We start from the raw sequence: 16,921 nt of genomic DNA on the forward strand, positions 1-16,921 counted from the left end.
GATATCCGATTACCTCTGGTCCTAATGGCCATCAGATCTACCCCTTCATCTGCAACCAAAATGTCACCATTTGAGTTGATGACTGGACGCAAGATGGTGCTTCCTCAGCATTTGCTCTATAGGACCCAAGAGCAGACACTGATAAATGCCTCCACTACTCATGAGTATGTGGAGAATTTAAGGAAACACCTCCAACATGCTTTTGCTTACGCTCAGCGGAATCTAGAAAGATCGGCTGATAGCATGAAGACCCATTATGACCTGAAAGCTTCCAGGAAGGAATATCAGGTGGGAGACCGGGTCTATCTATACAACTTCCAAAGGAACCAGGCCAAGCAGCGCAAATTTTTGCCTACATGGAAGGGACCCTTTGAGATCATCGACAAGATCTCCCCTGTGGCCTACAAAATCCACATCCCCAAAGGTCCTTTGGCAGCGGGGGAAGACAAGTGGGTCCACATAAACCAGTTGAAATGTTGCCATCCCAGGCACACTCTGCAACAACTGGAGGAATCCTCTGGAATCCTAGCGGGTATTGTCTCAGACTAATTCAGTTCCAACCATAAAACAGACCACATCTAGTCTCTAAAATATTGTGATTTGCATGAAACTGTCTCTTAGTTATACCGTTTTTTTTTTCCAAAATAAGAATGTAATGTTTTGTTATGATGAAATGCATATGCTGCCCCACTATCTCAACAGTGGTGGAAAAATGTCTATGAATAGGTATTGCCGCTCTTCCTTTGTCGTCCTAGGAGAAAGAAAACCTTGAGACGGACCAAGGAGGACGATCCGGAGACCGCGAGCAGAGACGCAATGGGCCCGGGGTACCGCCCAATATTCCCATCAGGACCGGCGAGGAGAACCGATCGATCAGTACCGGATGGAGGAAAAGATGCTGAACTGTGCCATCTACCGGAAGAAGATGAGAACTACATCCCAGATCTTGCGTGTCCCACCAGTGAAGGATCAGATGGCCACCGCAAGAAGGGGGGCTTTTGGGATGTATTTACCCATGCATCCGAGCCCTACCTCAAAACTGTGCAGTACTGACATGAAAACATCATGATGGCCAGAGCTTCCCAGAAAATGCACAGGGAAATGCATGAAGAATAGGCTGCCACTCATTTTTGCCGATGTTATGGGCACAGAAAGAAACTGCCTAAAACCACCATGGGACTACCCACACAGTAGTCGGAAACCATTGGGAGTGGCAATGCTGATTGCCAAAAGCAAACCCATAACTGTGGAGAATTCGTTTTCTTAAATCCCAAAAAGGGGTGCAGTACCAGTACTCACCACTATCCAAAAGCCGGCGTTTTAAAACAACACCAGATTTTACTTTTTGCAAAACTGAATAAATGAACCCAAAACATGCCAAAGAAAGACTTACTGAGAGGTGGATACAATGTAAAGTTATATTCTGAAGTGACTTGAAGGTTTATAACAAGACTGGCTGAGCTGGGGATTTCAGCAGTTTAAGTAAATTTGGACTGAAAGACATTAAAAATCTCAAGGTTTAAGAGAAATGAGTGACCTACTTTGAGTGTCACATAGGTTGCAATTGTTTAAATGTCATAGTTTTGAACTTAGAATCAGCATTCTAGCTGCATATGTAAAAAAATGTCTTGACTTAACTGGGGAACAAAAAGTGACATTTTATCTGAAACTTGGCTTAAGGAACTGAATTCTGCCTGGCAACTACCCCCATCAGGAGTGAAACTTGAGTCACAGCTGTGTTCCCAGGCCTATCTGCCTTTTGCTGGCCACACTAAGGATATGCCATCTCCCTGATAATTGAATTAAGGGGAGCCCCACAGAACACAGGAGCTCTGAACAATGCAACCCCCTTCACCCAGGCAGATGGTTTATTACAGAGGTCGTAAAGTAGCTTCCTCCTGAAGCAAAGGGGAGGGGCACTGCCTGTGAGAGCAAGCTGGCTTGGCAGAACTGGAAAAACCAGAAATTCAACCTTGTGCTGGAGGAAAACCACACCCCTTTGGGGCCAGAACATAACTCTAAAAAGATGAATAACTCATAGAGCGGACATGTGAAAATTTTATCAATGATACCATAATTCTTGTGATTTTTCTGCCCACATTTTAAGAGGTTTTTCGAACCGGTGGCATGTTCAGGGGGGTTTTAGCGGAAAAGAGGATATTACTCAAAATGTGTGCATGTGAAAAATCTGACACTTCATCAACTAATGTCCATACTCCTTGCGCACATGTGTGTAAATTTGGGGTAATGTACGGTATTGCAAACCAGTTAAAAAGTGCAAAATATTGCCATTTCTGAATGCAAGCCCCCAGGAAGAGCAAAGTTTGGACAGGGTATATCTCCTGTGATATGTGATGTGTGCATGTAATTTTAAACCAATGTTTACCTGTGCAAATATGTCTTTTGTTATCATATATAGAATGTGTGCAATTTGACTGGGGAGTGTCCTCTCTGCAAGCCATAAAATGACATCGCTCTGACTCACAGTTCCTTCCCCAATCAAGTGAGAAATGGAAGTTTGACCAATTAGAAGCTGAGAGAGAGGTAGGGTCAGTGATGCTCACACACACCCATTTTAAAAACACATAAAAGCAGAGAGACAGGACAGATAGGGACCTTCAAATCCATTTGCAGCTGGAAGCTCTGCCGGGAAAATCCATACTTTACCTCCATCAATCTCCAGAGAAAGCTGTGCAGAAAGATCCAGACTTTAAATCCCTCAATCTTCAGAACCAGAGAGAGCTGACCCAGATCACTGTGAAGTGCAGAGACCAGAGGCGAGTCTAAAACCTGACCAGATCCGTGGCGAGGTCCATTTCACTCAAGAATATAGTGTGAGTACCTAGAAAACTGTGCAGAACCAATCTCTTAGTTAAAATCATATAATTCAATCCATTTTTAATCTAAGTAGAACTGCAGCTTAGCAATTGTGTTATCCTGCCATCATTTTTAAAACTGAAAAAGTGCTGCGTTTAAAATTTGCAAAACCAAAAACGACCTTTACTAAATCGCTCATATCTCCGCGACCGTTTGTCTTAGAGACTTGCAGTAACTTTCATCTGGAAGCTGAGATCCTAGGCTTTCTTAGGACCCCAAAACGATAGTGATAGTCCTTGTAGTTCCTCTGTAATAGCGCTCGGCGCATTCGCGAATTTTACCGCGATTTGCACATTTCTCCACGTGTAAAAAAATCTGCTGCTGCTTGCCTTCCATTTGCCAGAAATTCGTTTAACCTGCTAATCATTCCTGAATCATTGCAAGAGTGAGCCTGGACTAATATTAACTAGATACCACTCACCCTGAACCTCTGAAAGGGAATTAAAAGCATTTCCAGCATATTTCTCATCCATTGCTAGCACATATAAAAGCATTTGGGCCTGTGTTTTCAAAACTCCTATCTGTTTTCTTTAAGCGTGCTTGGGGGGGATTGAACTGAATTACATTGATTGCATTTCTGAGAACTGTGTGCTTTCCTCCCATTTCCTTGCATTGCATAAAGAGGGGGGGAGTGAATAGCCAGAGAAAAGTGATTACATTGTTTGGTTGAAATCATATTGAGTATTTTCTGTACTGCATTCATTGAATATTGCATCCACCTGAGCTTACATAAAGCATTCTGTACCACCTTCTTCTTTTGTTCCTATTCACCTGTGTGCTACCTTATCCATTTCATGTCAACTCCTTATTGATTATAGAGAAGCGTGTTGGTGCCAGATTCTCCGTTGTTAATATTTATCATATCAGATTAAGTGTGATATTCAATTATTAATTTACTATAAAGCGTGATATCTATATCTATTGTTTAAATTATCAAATAAACCTTTTAACTTGCAAAACAGAACTACTTCTTGGCTCAGTGGGGTCAGGAGGATTCCAAGAGAGGGGTGTTATATAGGGGTAGTCATCCAGAACGCATGAACTGGACATAAAGATATATCAATAAGGGTTTTCATTCAGTATTATAGACTAGGCGTTGACTTAGCTGTAGTGTTGAATTGAATCCTCTTACAGAACCCAGAGAACACGGGAGAAATGACTCAGGTTTACTGAGTGGAACACTCTGTGTCTTTGTGCCAAAAACAGCAGCGTCTTTTCGGTTAACAGCCGAACGCGCTAACCAATTGCGCCACAGAGACTCACTGGCATGTGTGTTCTGCCTTTGGCCTGATTGCATTGCTATTCTTTTCTGATTGGCAGAAAACCTGAACTTTTTTCTGAAAAAGGCATGCCTCTCTTAGCACTGCAGTGCATTAGACTGCTCCCTTGCTTCCCTGAGTCCCTAAATACACAACCACCTTGGGCACAATAGAAGACACATTCCAGCAGATTTAGCAAGAGTGCACCAAGGATTCTATATGTAGGTACCTTGCTGAGAAGCAAGACCTGCAGTTGCATTCTTCTGTTAAAAGAGGGCAGCAGAGTGCACCAAGAGAACTTAGGGGAAGTAGCTTATGTTAACTACTTGCCATGCTCTTTATAGATCCCTCTGTTTGACTGGGTGAATTCTAATTTCTGGGGTAGAGTAAGCAATTTATGGATCTAGATGCTGTGCGCAACAGGAATGCTATATACTGCACTGTACTGCTACTGAAAAGTTACCAATTTTACAGGATGTTCAGGTAAGCTTTTTTTCAGAAAACAACTTGCTAGAGGCACTAAGACAGATTACTGGGACAAAGGAAGAGGGTTTGGGGATTAGCACTATGAAAGGTACAGTCACGCCCGAGACAACTCTGAGTGTCACCTCAAATTCTAAGAAATGCAAACTATGGACCTACGCTTTTTATTGCCAGTGGATCTTTGTGTTTCAGACAAATGTGCACGCCTCCCAGAGCCCCTTGCAATGCACTTAGGGAAATGGGGGAAGGTGCTGTGAAGCCCTCTCGCTGACAATGTCTCTCTTGTCTATAATGTATCTATGAGAGAGAGAGAAATAGGCAATGCGAGAGTGAAAAAGTAAAATGGAAATGTGTCTACTGAGACCAGTATAAGGGGAAATCCTCACAATCCAGGACCGACAGTTGATTGGGAGGGCGCTTACAAGTTTCCGACACCAGACCGGTCCCTGAACTCACAAACCCAAACTGCAAAGTGATGGGCATTGCCACTAGACTGCCGACCCCCTTTCGGGGCCCCAGCATATATCCTTTAGTCACACCTAGAGTTCCCAGGACAGTGCAGCATTCAGCGATTACACGAAAATATTGACAGCGCTAGGAGGCCATGCAAATGGCAGAGGTATGCTTTACAAAGCCCACGTAGCGTGCACAAAACAGCACATCAGTCAGGCCCACTTGAAGAGATGGTAAAGAGGAAATACTTCTGCTGCATCCAGTAAAACATAGAGATTGGCCTGCTTTAAAGGTTGACCATGTCCTTCATGGGTGTCTGTCAATATGATACTTCCCTGCTGCAAAGCTTACATTCGAAACGCCAGAACAACTAGGCCCAGAGCACAAAGATGCAGTCAGGTTGAAATAACGAGATACTGAAGAGCAATTTTGTATTTCAGAGTGGGAAAAGCAAATATGACCCCGACGTGATTTGAACACGCAACATTCTGATCTGGAGTCAGACGCGCTACCATTGCGCCACGAGGTCCTTGTGGCAATCCATCTTGTGTGTCTGATGACAGAATAAAGGTAGGTACATGCACCTGCAGAGCCTCATTGCTTCTTTAAGTAGACTGGCTAGGATAACTTCCTTCTGTGCATCAGTACACGCTGCAGCCAAACCCTTCCCATGAAGTCTTGATGTTTATGAATTGAATGGCAAGTTTTGAAAAACTAAAGCAAGCGAGAAGAACTGCTTGCAGTTTATTGGATTTTTTGGACGTCAGCAGACGAGACCTGCGAGAGGTAAACAGAAGTTCATAGTTGGTCATGCTGAATTTTTGAGCCAAAATGCATCGTCCCTGGGTGGGCTTGAACCACCAATCTTTCGGTTAACAGCCGAACGCGCTAACCGATTGCGCCACAGAGACTCATGCATTGCTTACACTGGGGCCTGATTGGTGTGCTGTTTGCTTATGCTTCCCAGGCAACCTGAAAATATTTCTAAAATAGCTCTATTTCCCACAGCAAATCAGGGTATCAAGCACTTCCCTACCTCCCCTAATCCACAAACACAGGGGATTTAGTAGAGGACAGAGCCCATCAACAGTGCACCAAATGTCCTCTGTGTAGGCATAACTTGCTATGAGGAGAAAGCCACAGTTTCGCGCTTGTGTTAAAAGGGGACAGTAGGCTGAACCCAGAGAACATGGGAGAAATGACTCAGGTTTACTGAGTGGAACACTCTGTGTCTTTGTGCCAAAAACAGCAGCGTCTTTTCGGTTAACAGCCGAACGCGCTAACCAATTGCGCCACAGAGACTCACTGGCATGTGTGCTCTGCCTTTGGCCTGATTGCATTGCTATTTCTTTCTGATTGGCAGAAAACCTGAACTTTTTTCTGAAAAAGGCATGCCTCTCTTAGCACTGCACTGCATTAGACTGCTCCCTTGCTTCCCTGAGTCCCCAAATACACAACCACCTTGGGCACAATAGAAGACACATTCCAGCAGATTTAGCAAGAGTGCACCAAGGTTTCTATATGTAGGTACCTTGCTGAGAAGCAAGAGCTGCAGTTGCATTCTTCTGTTAAAAGAGGGCAGCAGAGTGCACCAAGAGAACTTGGGGGAAGTAGCTTATGTTAACTACTTGCCATGCTCTTTATAGATCCCTCTGTTTGACTGAGTGAATTCTAATTTCTGGGGTAGAGTAAGCAATTTTTGGATCTAGATGCTGTGCGCAACAGGAATGCTATATACTGCACTGTACTGCTACTGAAAAGTTACCAATTTTACAGGATGTTCAGGTAAGCTTTGTTTCAGAAAACAACTTGCTAGAGGCCCTAGGACAGATTACTGGGACAAAGGAAGAGGGTTTGGGGATTAGCACATCTCCTATGAAAGGTACAGTCACGCCCGAGACAACTCTGAGTGCCTCCTCAAATTCTAAGAAATGCGAATTGGGGTCCTACGCTTTTTATTGCCAGTGGATCTTTGTGTTTCAGACTAATGTGCACGCCTCCCAGAGCCCCTTGCAATGCACTTAGGGAAATATGGGAAGGTGCTGTGAAGCCCTCTCGCTGACAATGTCTCTCTTGTCTATAATGTACCTATGAGAGAGAGAGAAATAGGCAATGCGAGAGTGAAAAAGTAAAATGGAAATGTGTCTACTGAGACCAGTATAAGGGGAAATCCTCACAATCCAGGACCGACAGTTGATTGGGAGGGCGCTTACAGTTTTCTGACACCAGACCGGTACCTGAACTCACAAACCCAAACTGCAAAGTGATGGGCATTGCCATTAGACTGCCGACCCCCTTTCGGGGCCCCAGCATATATCGTTTAGTCACACCTAGAGTTCCCAGGACAGTGCAGCATTCAGCGATTACACGAAAATATTGACAGCGCTAGGAGGCCATGCAAATGGCAGAGGTATGCTTTACAAAGCCCACGTAGCGTACACAAAACAGCACATCAGTCAGGCCCACTTGAAGAGATGGTAAAGAGGAAATACTTCTGCTGCATCCAGTAAAACATAGAGATTGGCCTGCTTTAGAGGTTGACCATGTCCTTCATGGGTGTCTGTCAATATGATACTTCCCTGCTGCAAAGCTTACATTCGAAACGCCAGAACAACTAGGCCCAGAGCACAAAGATGCAGTCAGGTTGAAATAACGAGATACTGAAGAGCAATTTTGTATTTCAGAGTGGGAAAAGCAAATATGACCCCGACGTGATTTGAACACGCAACCTTCTGATCTGGAGTCAGACGCGCTACCATTGCGCCACGAGGTCCTTGTGGCAATCCACCTGGTGTGTCTGATGACAGAATAAAGGTAGGAGACGTACATGCACCTGCAGAGCCTCATTGCTTCTTTAAGTAGACTGGCTAGGATAGCTTCCTTCTGTGCATCAGTACACGCTGCAGCCAAACCCTTCCCATGAAGTCTTGATGTTTATGAATTGAATGGCAAGTTTTGAAAAACTAAAGCAAGCGAGAAGAATTGCTTGCAGTTTATTGGATTTTTTGGACGTCAGCAGACGAGACCTGCGAGAGGTAAACAGAAGTTCATAGTTGGTCATGCTGAATTTTTGAGCCAAAATGCATCGTCCCTGGGTGGGCTTGATCCACCAATCTTTCGGTTAACAGCCGAACGCGCTAACCGATTGCGCCACAGAGACTCACGCAGTGCTTACACTGGGGCCTGATTGGTGTGCTGTTTGCTTATGCTTCCCAGGCAACCTGAAAATATTTCTAAAATAGCTCTATTTCCCACAGCAAATCAGGGTATCAAGCACTTCCCTACCTCCCCTAATCCACAAACACAGGGGATTTAGTAGAGGACAGAGCCCATCAACAGTGCACCAAATGTCCTCTGTGTAGGCATAACTTGCTATGAGGAGAAAGCCACAGTTGCGCACTTGTGTTAAAAGGGGACAGTAGGCTGAACCCAGAGAACACGGGAGAAATGACTCAGGTTTACTGAGTGGAACACTCTGTGTCTTTGTGCCAAAAACAGCAGCGTCTTTTCGGTTAACAGCCGAACGCGCTAACCAATTGCGCCACAGAGACTCACTGGCATGTGTGCTCTGCCTTTGGCCTGATTGCATTGCTATTTTTTTCTGATTGGCAGAAAACCTGAACTTTTTTCTGAAAAAGGCATGCCTCTCTTAGCACTGCACTGCATTAGACTGCTCCCTTGCTTCCCTGAGTCCCCAAATACACAACCACCTTGGGCACAATAGAAGACACATTCCAGCAGATTTAGCAAGAGTGCACCAAGGTTTCTATATGTAGGTACCTTGCTGAGAAGCAAGACCTGCAGTTGCATTCTTCTGTTAAAAGAGGGCAGCAGAGTGCACCAAGAGAACTTGGGGGAAGTAGCTTATGTTAACTACTTGCCATGCTCTTTATAGATCCCTCTGTTTGACTGAGTGAATTCTAATTTCTGGGGTAGAGTAAGCAATTTTTGGATCTAGATGCTGTGCGCAACAGGAATGCTATATACTGCACTGTACTGCTACTGAAAAGTTACCAATTTTACAGGATGTTCAGGTAAGCTTTGTTTCAGAAAACAACTTGCTAGAGGCCCTAGGACAGATTACTGGGACAAAGGAAGAGGGTTTGGGGATTAGCACATCTCCTATGAAAGGTACAGTCACGCCCGAGACAACTCTGAGTGCCTCCTCAAATTCTAAGAAATGCGAATTGGGGTCCTACGCTTTTTATTGCCAGTGGATCTTTGTGTTTCAGACTAATGTGCACGCCTCCCAGAGCCCCTTGCAATGCACTTAGGGAAAGGGGGGAAGGTGCTGTGAAGCCCTCTCGCTGACAATGTCTCTCTTGTCTATAATGTATCTATGAGAGAGAGAGAAATAGGCAATGCGAGAGTGAAAAAGTAAAATGGAAATGTGTCTACTGAGACCAGTATAAGGGGAAATCCTCACAATCCAGGACCGACAGTTGATTGGGAGGGCGCTTACAGTTTTCTGACACCAGACCGGTACCTGAACTCACAAACCCAAACTGCAAAGTGATGGGCATTGCCACTAGACTGCCGACCCCCTTTCGGGGCCCCAGCATATATCGTTTAGTCTCACCTAGAGTTCCCAGGACAGTGCAGCATTCAGCGATTACACGAAAATATTGACAGCGCTAGGAGGCCATGCAAATGGCAGAGGTATGCTTTACAAAGCCCACGTAGCGTGCACAAAACAGCACATCAGTCAGGCCCACTTGAAGAGATGGTAAAGAGGAAATACTTCTGCTGCATCCAGTAAAACATAGAGATTGGCCTGCTTTAAAGGTTGACCATGTCCTTGATGGGTGTCTGTCAATATGATACTTCCCTGCTGCAAAGTTTACATTCGAAACGCCAGAACAACTAGGCCCAGAGCACAAAGATGCAGTCAGGTTGAAATAACGAGATACTGAAGAGCAATTTTATATTTCAGAGTGGGAAAAGCAAATATGACCCCGACGTGATTTGAACACGAAAACTTCTGATCTGGAGTCAGACGCGCTACCATTGCGCCACGACGTCCTTGTGGCAATCCACCTGGGTTGTCTGATGACAGAATAAAGGTAGGAGACGTACATGCACCTGCAGAGCCTCATTGCTTCATTAAGTAGACTGGCTAGGATAGCTTCCTTCTGTGCATCAGTACACGCTGCAGCCAAACCCTTCCCATGAAGTCTTGATGTTTATGAATTGAATGGCAAGTTTTGAAAAACTAAAGTAAGCGAGAAGAATTGCTTGCAGTTTATTGGATTTTTTGGATGTCAGCAGACGAGACCTGCGAGAGGTAAACAGAAGTTCATAGTTGGTCACGCTGAATTTTTGAGCCAAAATGCATCGTCCCTGGGTGGGCTTGAACCACCAACCTTTCGGTTAACAGCCGAACGCGCTAACCGATTGCGCCACAGAGACTCATGCAGTTCTTACACAGGGGCCTGATTGGTGTGCTGTTTGCTTATGCTTCCCAGGCAACCTGAAAATATTTCTAAAATAGCTCTTTTTCCCACAGCAAATCAGGGTATCAAGCACTTCCCTACCTCCCCTAATCCACAAACACAGGGGATTTAGTAGAGGACAGAGCCCATTAACAGTGCACCAAATGTCCTCTGTATAGGCATAACTTGCTATGAGGAGAAAGCCACAGTTGCGCACTTGTGTTAAAAGGGGACAGTAGGCTGAACCCAGAGAACACGGGAGAAATGACTCAGGTTTACTGAGTGGAACACTCTGTGTCTTTGTGCCAAAAACAGCAGCGTCTTTTCGGTTAACAGCCGAACACGCTAACCAATTGCGCCACAGAGACTCACTGGCATGTGTGTTCTGCCTTTGGCCTGATTGCATTGCTATTTTTTTCTGATTGGCAGAAAACCTGAACTTGTTTCTGAAAAAGGCATGCCTCTCTTAGCACTGCAGTGCATTAGACTGCTCCCTTGCTTCCCTGAGTCCCCAAATACACAACCACCTTGGGCACAATAGAAGATACATTCCAGCAGATTTAGCAAGAGTGCACCAAGGATTCTATATGTAGGTACCTTGCTGAGAAGCAAGACCTGCAGTTGCATTCTTCTGTTAAAAGAGGGCAGCAGAGTGCACCAAGAGAACTTGGGGGAAGTAGCTTATGTTAACTACTTGCCATGCTCTTTATAGATCCCTCTGTTTGACTGGGTGAATTCTAATTTCTGGGGTAGAGTAAGCAATTTTTGGATCTAGATGCTGTGCGCAACAGGAATGCTATATACTGCACTGTACTGCTACTGAAAAGTTACCAATTTTACAGGATGTTCAGGTAAGCTTTGTTTCAGAAAACAACTTGCTAGAGACACTAAGACAGATTACTGGGACAAAGGAAGAGGGTTTGGGGATTAGCACATCTCCTATGAAAGGTACAGTCACGCCCGAGACAACTCTGAGTGTCACCTCAAATTCTAAGAAATGCAAACTAGGGACCTACCCTTTTTATTGCCAGTGGATCTTTGTGTTTCAGACAAATGTGCACGCCTCCCAGAGCCCCTTGCAATGCACTTAGGGAAATGGGGGAAGGTGCTGTGAAGCCCTCTCGCTGACAATGTCTCTCTTGTCTATAATGTTTCTATGAGAGAGAGAGAAATAGGCAATGCGAGAGTGAAAAAGTAAAATGGAAATGTGTCTACTGAGACCAGTATAAGGGGAAATCCTCACAATCCAGGACCGACAGTTGATTGGGAGGGCGCTTACAGGTTTCCAACACCAGACCGGTACCTGAACTCACAAACCCAAACTGCAAAGTGATGGGCATTGCCACTAGACTGCCGACCCCCTTTCGGGGCCCCAGTATATATCCTTTAGTCACACCTAGAGTTCCCAGGACAGTGCAGCATTCAGCGATTACACGAAAATATTGACAGCGCTAGGAGGCCATGCAAATGGCAGAGGTATGCTTTACAAAGCCCACGTAGCGTGCACAAAACAGCACATCAGTCAGGCCCACTTGAAGAGATGGTAAAGAGGAAATACTTCTGCTGCATCCAGTAAAACATAGAGATTGGCCTGCTTTAAAGGTTGACCATGTCATTCATGGGTGTCTGTCAATATGATACTTCCCTGCTGCAAAGCTTACATTCGAAACGCCAGAACAACTAGGCCCAGAGCACAAAGATGCAGTCAGGTTGAAATAACGAATTACTGAAGAGCAATTTTGTATTTCAGAGTGGGAAAAAGCAAATATGACCCCGACGTGATTTGAACACGCAACCTTCTGATCTGGAGTCAGACGCGCTACCATTGCGCCACGAGGTCCTTGTGGCAATCCACCTGGTGTGTCTGATGACAGAATAAAGGTAGGAGACGTACATGGACCTGCAGAGCCTCATTGCTTCTTTAAGTAGACTTGCTAGGATAGCTTCCTTCTGTGCATCAGTACACGCTGCAGCCAAACCCTTCCCATGAAGTCTTGATGTTTATGAATTGAATGGCAAGTTTTGAAAAACTAAAGCAAGCGAGAAGAATTGCTTGCAGTTTATTGGATTTTTTGGACGTCAGTAGACGAGACCTGCGAGAGGTAAACAGAAGTTCATTGTTGGTCATGCTGAATTTTTGAGCCAAAATGCATCGTCCCTGGGTGGGCTTGAACCACCAACCTTAACGCGCTAACCGATTGCGCCACAGAGACTCATGCAGTGCTTACACTGGGGCCTGATTGGTGTGCTGTTTGCTTATGCTTCCCAGGCAACCTGAAAATATTTCTAAAATAGCTCTATTTCCCACAGCAAATCAGGGTATCAAGCACTTCCCTACCCCCCGTAATCCACAAACACAGGGGATTTAGTAGAGGACAGAGCCCATCAACAGTGCACCAAATGTCCTCTGTGTAGGCATAACTTGCTATGAGGAGAAAGCCACAGTTGTGCACTTGTGTTAAAAGGGGACAGTAGGCTGAACCCAGAGAACACGGGAGAAATGACTCAGGTTTACTGAGTGGAACACTCTGTGTCTTTGTGCCAAAAACAGCAGCGTCTTTTCGGTTAACAGCCGAACACGCTAACCAATTGCGCCACAGAGACTCACTGGCATGTGTGTTCTGCCTTTGGCCTGATTGCATTGCTATTTTTTTCTGATTGGCAGAAAACCTGAACTTTTTTCTGAAAAAGGCATGCCTCTCTTAGCACTGCAGTGCATTAGACTGCTCCTTTGCTTCCCTGAGTCCCCAAATACACAACCACCTTGGGCACAATAGAAGACACATTCCAGCAGATTTAGCAAGAGTGCACCAAGGTTTCTATACGTAGGTACCTTTCTGAGAAGCAAGACCTGCAGTTGCATTCTTCTGTTAAAAGAGGGCAGCAGAGTGCACCAAGAGAACTTGGGGGAAGTAGCTTATGTTAACTACTTGCCATGCTCTTTATAGATCCCTCTGTTTGACTGGGTGAATTCTAATTTCTGGGGTAGAGTAAGCAATTTTTGGATCTAGATGCTGTGCGCAACAGGAATGCTATATACTGCACTGTACTGCTACTGAAAAGTTACCAATTTTACAGGATGTTCAGGTAAGCTTTGTTTCAGAAAACAACTTGCTAGAGGCACTAAGACAGATTACTGGGACAAAGGAAGAGGGTTTGGGGATTAGCACATCTCCTATGAAAGGTACAGTCACGCCCGAGACAACTCTGTGTGCCTCCTCAAATTCTAAGAAATGCGAACTGGGGTCCTACGCTTTTTATTGCCAGTGGATCTTTGTGTTTCAGACAAATGTGCACGCCTCCCAGAGCCCCTTGCAATGCACTTAGGGAAATGGGGGAAGGTGCTGTGCAACCCTCTCGCTGACAATGTCTCTCTTGTCTATAATGTATCTATGAGAGAGAGAGAAATAGGCAATGCGAGAGTGAAAAAGTAAAATGGAAATGTGTCTACTGAGACCAGTATAAGGGGAAATCCTCACAATCCAGGACGACAGTTGATTGGGAGGGCGCTTACAGTTTTCTGACACCAGACCGGTACCTGAACTCACAAACCCAAACTGCAAAGTGATGGGCATTGCCACTAGCCTGCCGACCCCCTTTCGGGGCCCCAGCATATATCCTTTAGTCACACCTAGAGTTCCCAGGACAGTGCAGCATTCAGCGATTACACGAAAATATTGACAGCTGTCGGGGGGAAATTCTGCCGGGGTCGGCCGGGCCGTCCGCAGACCTCCGGGCAGGGAGGCCCCAACTCCTCCCGTATATCCCAGATGAGATAGAGTATGAGACACACACAAGGAGCAAGGTGACTCTGCTGTTTATTTATACAAAACGGCAGGGATGGGTCAAGGAGCGTACGCGTTCGTCCTGACACACACCCAATCGTGGGGCTCGCAGGCCCTTTTTACTGTATTATGACGCGCTACTTGCGTCACTTCAGAAAGTTAACAAAAAACCTATCGCCACTCTTAATTGGTTGCTCGAGTGGTAGGGTTAGTATAGTACACATATAGAGAATGATATTAGTGGACAAGGTGTAATCAGGTGGTATATCTGGGTTGTCCCTACAATTAGATACATAAGAATTGTTACATGAAGACTCCTGAGGATTGGCTAATATTACTGACGTCTGAGATAAGAGCCCCATGTTCTGATTGGTGCACTCGTGAGCTTCCCAGCCTGGGACCACCGTTGTTCCCAGCTCTCGGTGTACCTGTGATTGCAACAATGTTTCAATATGGGTACGTGCAGACAATGTGAGGATTTATTCATAGGTGGAAGGCTGACCGCTCCCACTATAGCAGATGTCCATTGAGCCTTTCAAGTGTATCGGCCTGTGTCTCGTAGCGAGGGACCCAGACGCCTTTTTTCTCCTGGGTTTTGGCATCTCGTCAAGTTCGGCTTGGTCACGTGGGGAGGGACCGTGAAAGAGGCAGAATTCTGCACAATTAATATTGTTTTTTCTACTGCGCGTTTGGTTTAATTTGCCGGCGTGACTTTATCGTTGGGGCGCGGAGTGCGAGGTTGCAACATCGTGCCTTTGATGATTTGTTCTTGGAATGTGAGTTTGCAACATTGCGACCTTGGCTGGTTGCTCCACCGGGTTCTTTCTGCAGGATCAGCAACCTGACTCTTGCTTTGTTAATGTCCACGGGAGCTCTTGGTTGAGGCCTACTCGGGCCTGGTGCATAATTAGTCCGTTTGGTGCATAGGTGCTTTTAGGTTATAATAGCATATATTTCCATGACCAGTATCGTGTTTCCATTATACCTCTATTGTGGTAATGGGTTTCAAGAGAAGCGTGAGCAAGCGTTATAGATGAGTTCATGATGCGTCTTGCGTTTCTGCATTCTGAAAGCCTATGTAAAAATAATAAAGATGCACGTCCGTGAATATGCCTGTCGCCTACGTCAGAGCACTGAGTATGTTCTTCGTGTAGATTGGTGTGGAAATGTTCAGTGTGTATATTTGTACAGAAGTGCTTCCCGTTGTCTAGGTCGTCATGGCATCTCTAACGACGTGTGGATTTTAGTCTAGCTGATCCGAACCGCAGGTGTCGGCATGGCCAATGCGGGCTGTTGGGCAGGCAGATGGACACATCCGTATGTTCCTGTACCAGGGTACCTGGTCGTCTGGTAAATGGACAAACTCTTCTCGCGGCGGGTGTCTGGGCCGTGACCCTCTAGGCCAAGCGCGAGAGGTGAAGGACGGGAGCCTGGTCTTCCATTCTCCCACTTCAGTCCCCCCTCTGGTCGACTTGTCGACCACAAACATATCCTTCTCGTTATCTCCTCTTACCCTCCATATCTTAGTTATCCCTCCGAGATGTCCATAATGGTTTACATGATCTTCAAATGACCAATACATATATTCACATGTTCCTCCAGGAGTACAGTATACCCATCTTCCTATGTAGCTCCTGGGGTTCCTTGGGTTCTCGATCTTCACTGATGGTGGGTCTAGATGGTTGGTGATGATTTGGGTGCGCAACTTCTCCCTCTCTTGTATTATCACCCCTGTATGCTGGCCGTCATCTGCTGGCATTAAGGGGTGCATTCCCACCATTTCCAGCAACTCGTCAGTCGTGCGTGCCTTCCGGGCCTTCCAAAATCTAATTATGATCAGAGTAGCTCCAGCCAAAATAGTACACCCCACTATTATTTTCAGTCCATCTGACAGCCAGGATGGCATCCATGACCATAATAGTGAAAACCAGCTCTTATCCTTGTCTACACCGTTACTTTCATCCATCATTTTGGAGTGCATCTGGGCCAATTGTGATACTGCTTCTGTCAGTGTACCATTGTCAGCATCGTTGGCAGGTATGAACGTGCAGCAAGATTGTCCTATCTTTGCACAAACTCCTCCTTCCATTGCTGTGAGAAGGTCCAATACATATCTGTTCTGGAGTGCTACCATCCTTACAGCTCGCAGCTCCTCTTTAATTGCGTTGAACCCATTTACTGTTGAATTGATGGTCATCATTAGTTCCCATCTGGTTATTTGGAGCCATTTTGCGTTTGCGTATGCCTGCAGTCCCGGATGTATTATTGAGGAGAAGAACATTGCTGCTCTGCTGAATAGTCTGTGTTCTGGCGGTATTGATGTTAGTTCCGTTTCCGACCTTCCCCACAGGTAATTTCCTGTCAGTGGCTCTCCTTGTCGTTTTCTCCTATTTAGGACAGTATCATTGCTGTTGGTCCTGTTCTCTTGCTCCTTCTGAAGTGGTGCAGATCTCTTTCTTCTCTTATCCCCTTCATCCATTTTAGGGAATTTCGCCACATCGACATGCTTCTTAGGTACCACTAATGATGGTACATTGACGTGTACCATTGTGCACACACCATTCCACAGGGGAGGCAGTGTATGATATGCCTTTTCTCCACAGGCCCAATAATGGTCCATTATTACTGCTGT

At 45.4% G+C, this 16,921-nt stretch overlaps 6 non-coding genes across 6 annotated transcripts; all 6 read right to left on the minus strand.

Annotated features, from left to right (window-relative positions):
- Positions 1-5,529: 5,529 nt before the first annotated feature.
- On the minus strand, positions 5,530-5,601 carry TRNAW-CCA (transfer RNA tryptophan (anticodon CCA)). Its single transcript has one exon. It is a non-coding gene; the product is annotated as a tRNA-Trp (tRNA).
- A 308-nt stretch (positions 5,602-5,909) lies between these two features.
- On the minus strand, positions 5,910-5,983 carry TRNAN-GUU (transfer RNA asparagine (anticodon GUU)). The gene has a single exon. It is a non-coding gene; the product is annotated as a tRNA-Asn (tRNA).
- Positions 5,984-7,773: 1,790 nt separating this feature from the next.
- Positions 7,774-7,845, minus strand: TRNAW-CCA (transfer RNA tryptophan (anticodon CCA)). The gene has a single exon. It is a non-coding gene; the product is annotated as a tRNA-Trp (tRNA).
- Positions 7,846-8,158: 313 nt separating this feature from the next.
- Positions 8,159-8,232, minus strand: TRNAN-GUU (transfer RNA asparagine (anticodon GUU)). The gene has a single exon. It is a non-coding gene; the product is annotated as a tRNA-Asn (tRNA).
- A 2,175-nt stretch (positions 8,233-10,407) lies between these two features.
- Positions 10,408-10,481, minus strand: TRNAN-GUU (transfer RNA asparagine (anticodon GUU)). Its single transcript has one exon. It is a non-coding gene; the product is annotated as a tRNA-Asn (tRNA).
- A 1,791-nt stretch (positions 10,482-12,272) lies between these two features.
- Positions 12,273-12,344, minus strand: TRNAW-CCA (transfer RNA tryptophan (anticodon CCA)). Its single transcript has one exon. It is a non-coding gene; the product is annotated as a tRNA-Trp (tRNA).
- Positions 12,345-16,921: the final 4,577 nt, after the last annotated feature.

This window comes from Ambystoma mexicanum, chromosome 11, assembly GCF_040938575.1.
Source record: "Ambystoma mexicanum isolate Mex_15411 chromosome 11, UKY_AmexF1_1, whole genome shotgun sequence".
Lineage (NCBI taxonomy): Eukaryota > Metazoa > Chordata > Amphibia > Caudata > Ambystomatidae > Ambystoma > Ambystoma mexicanum.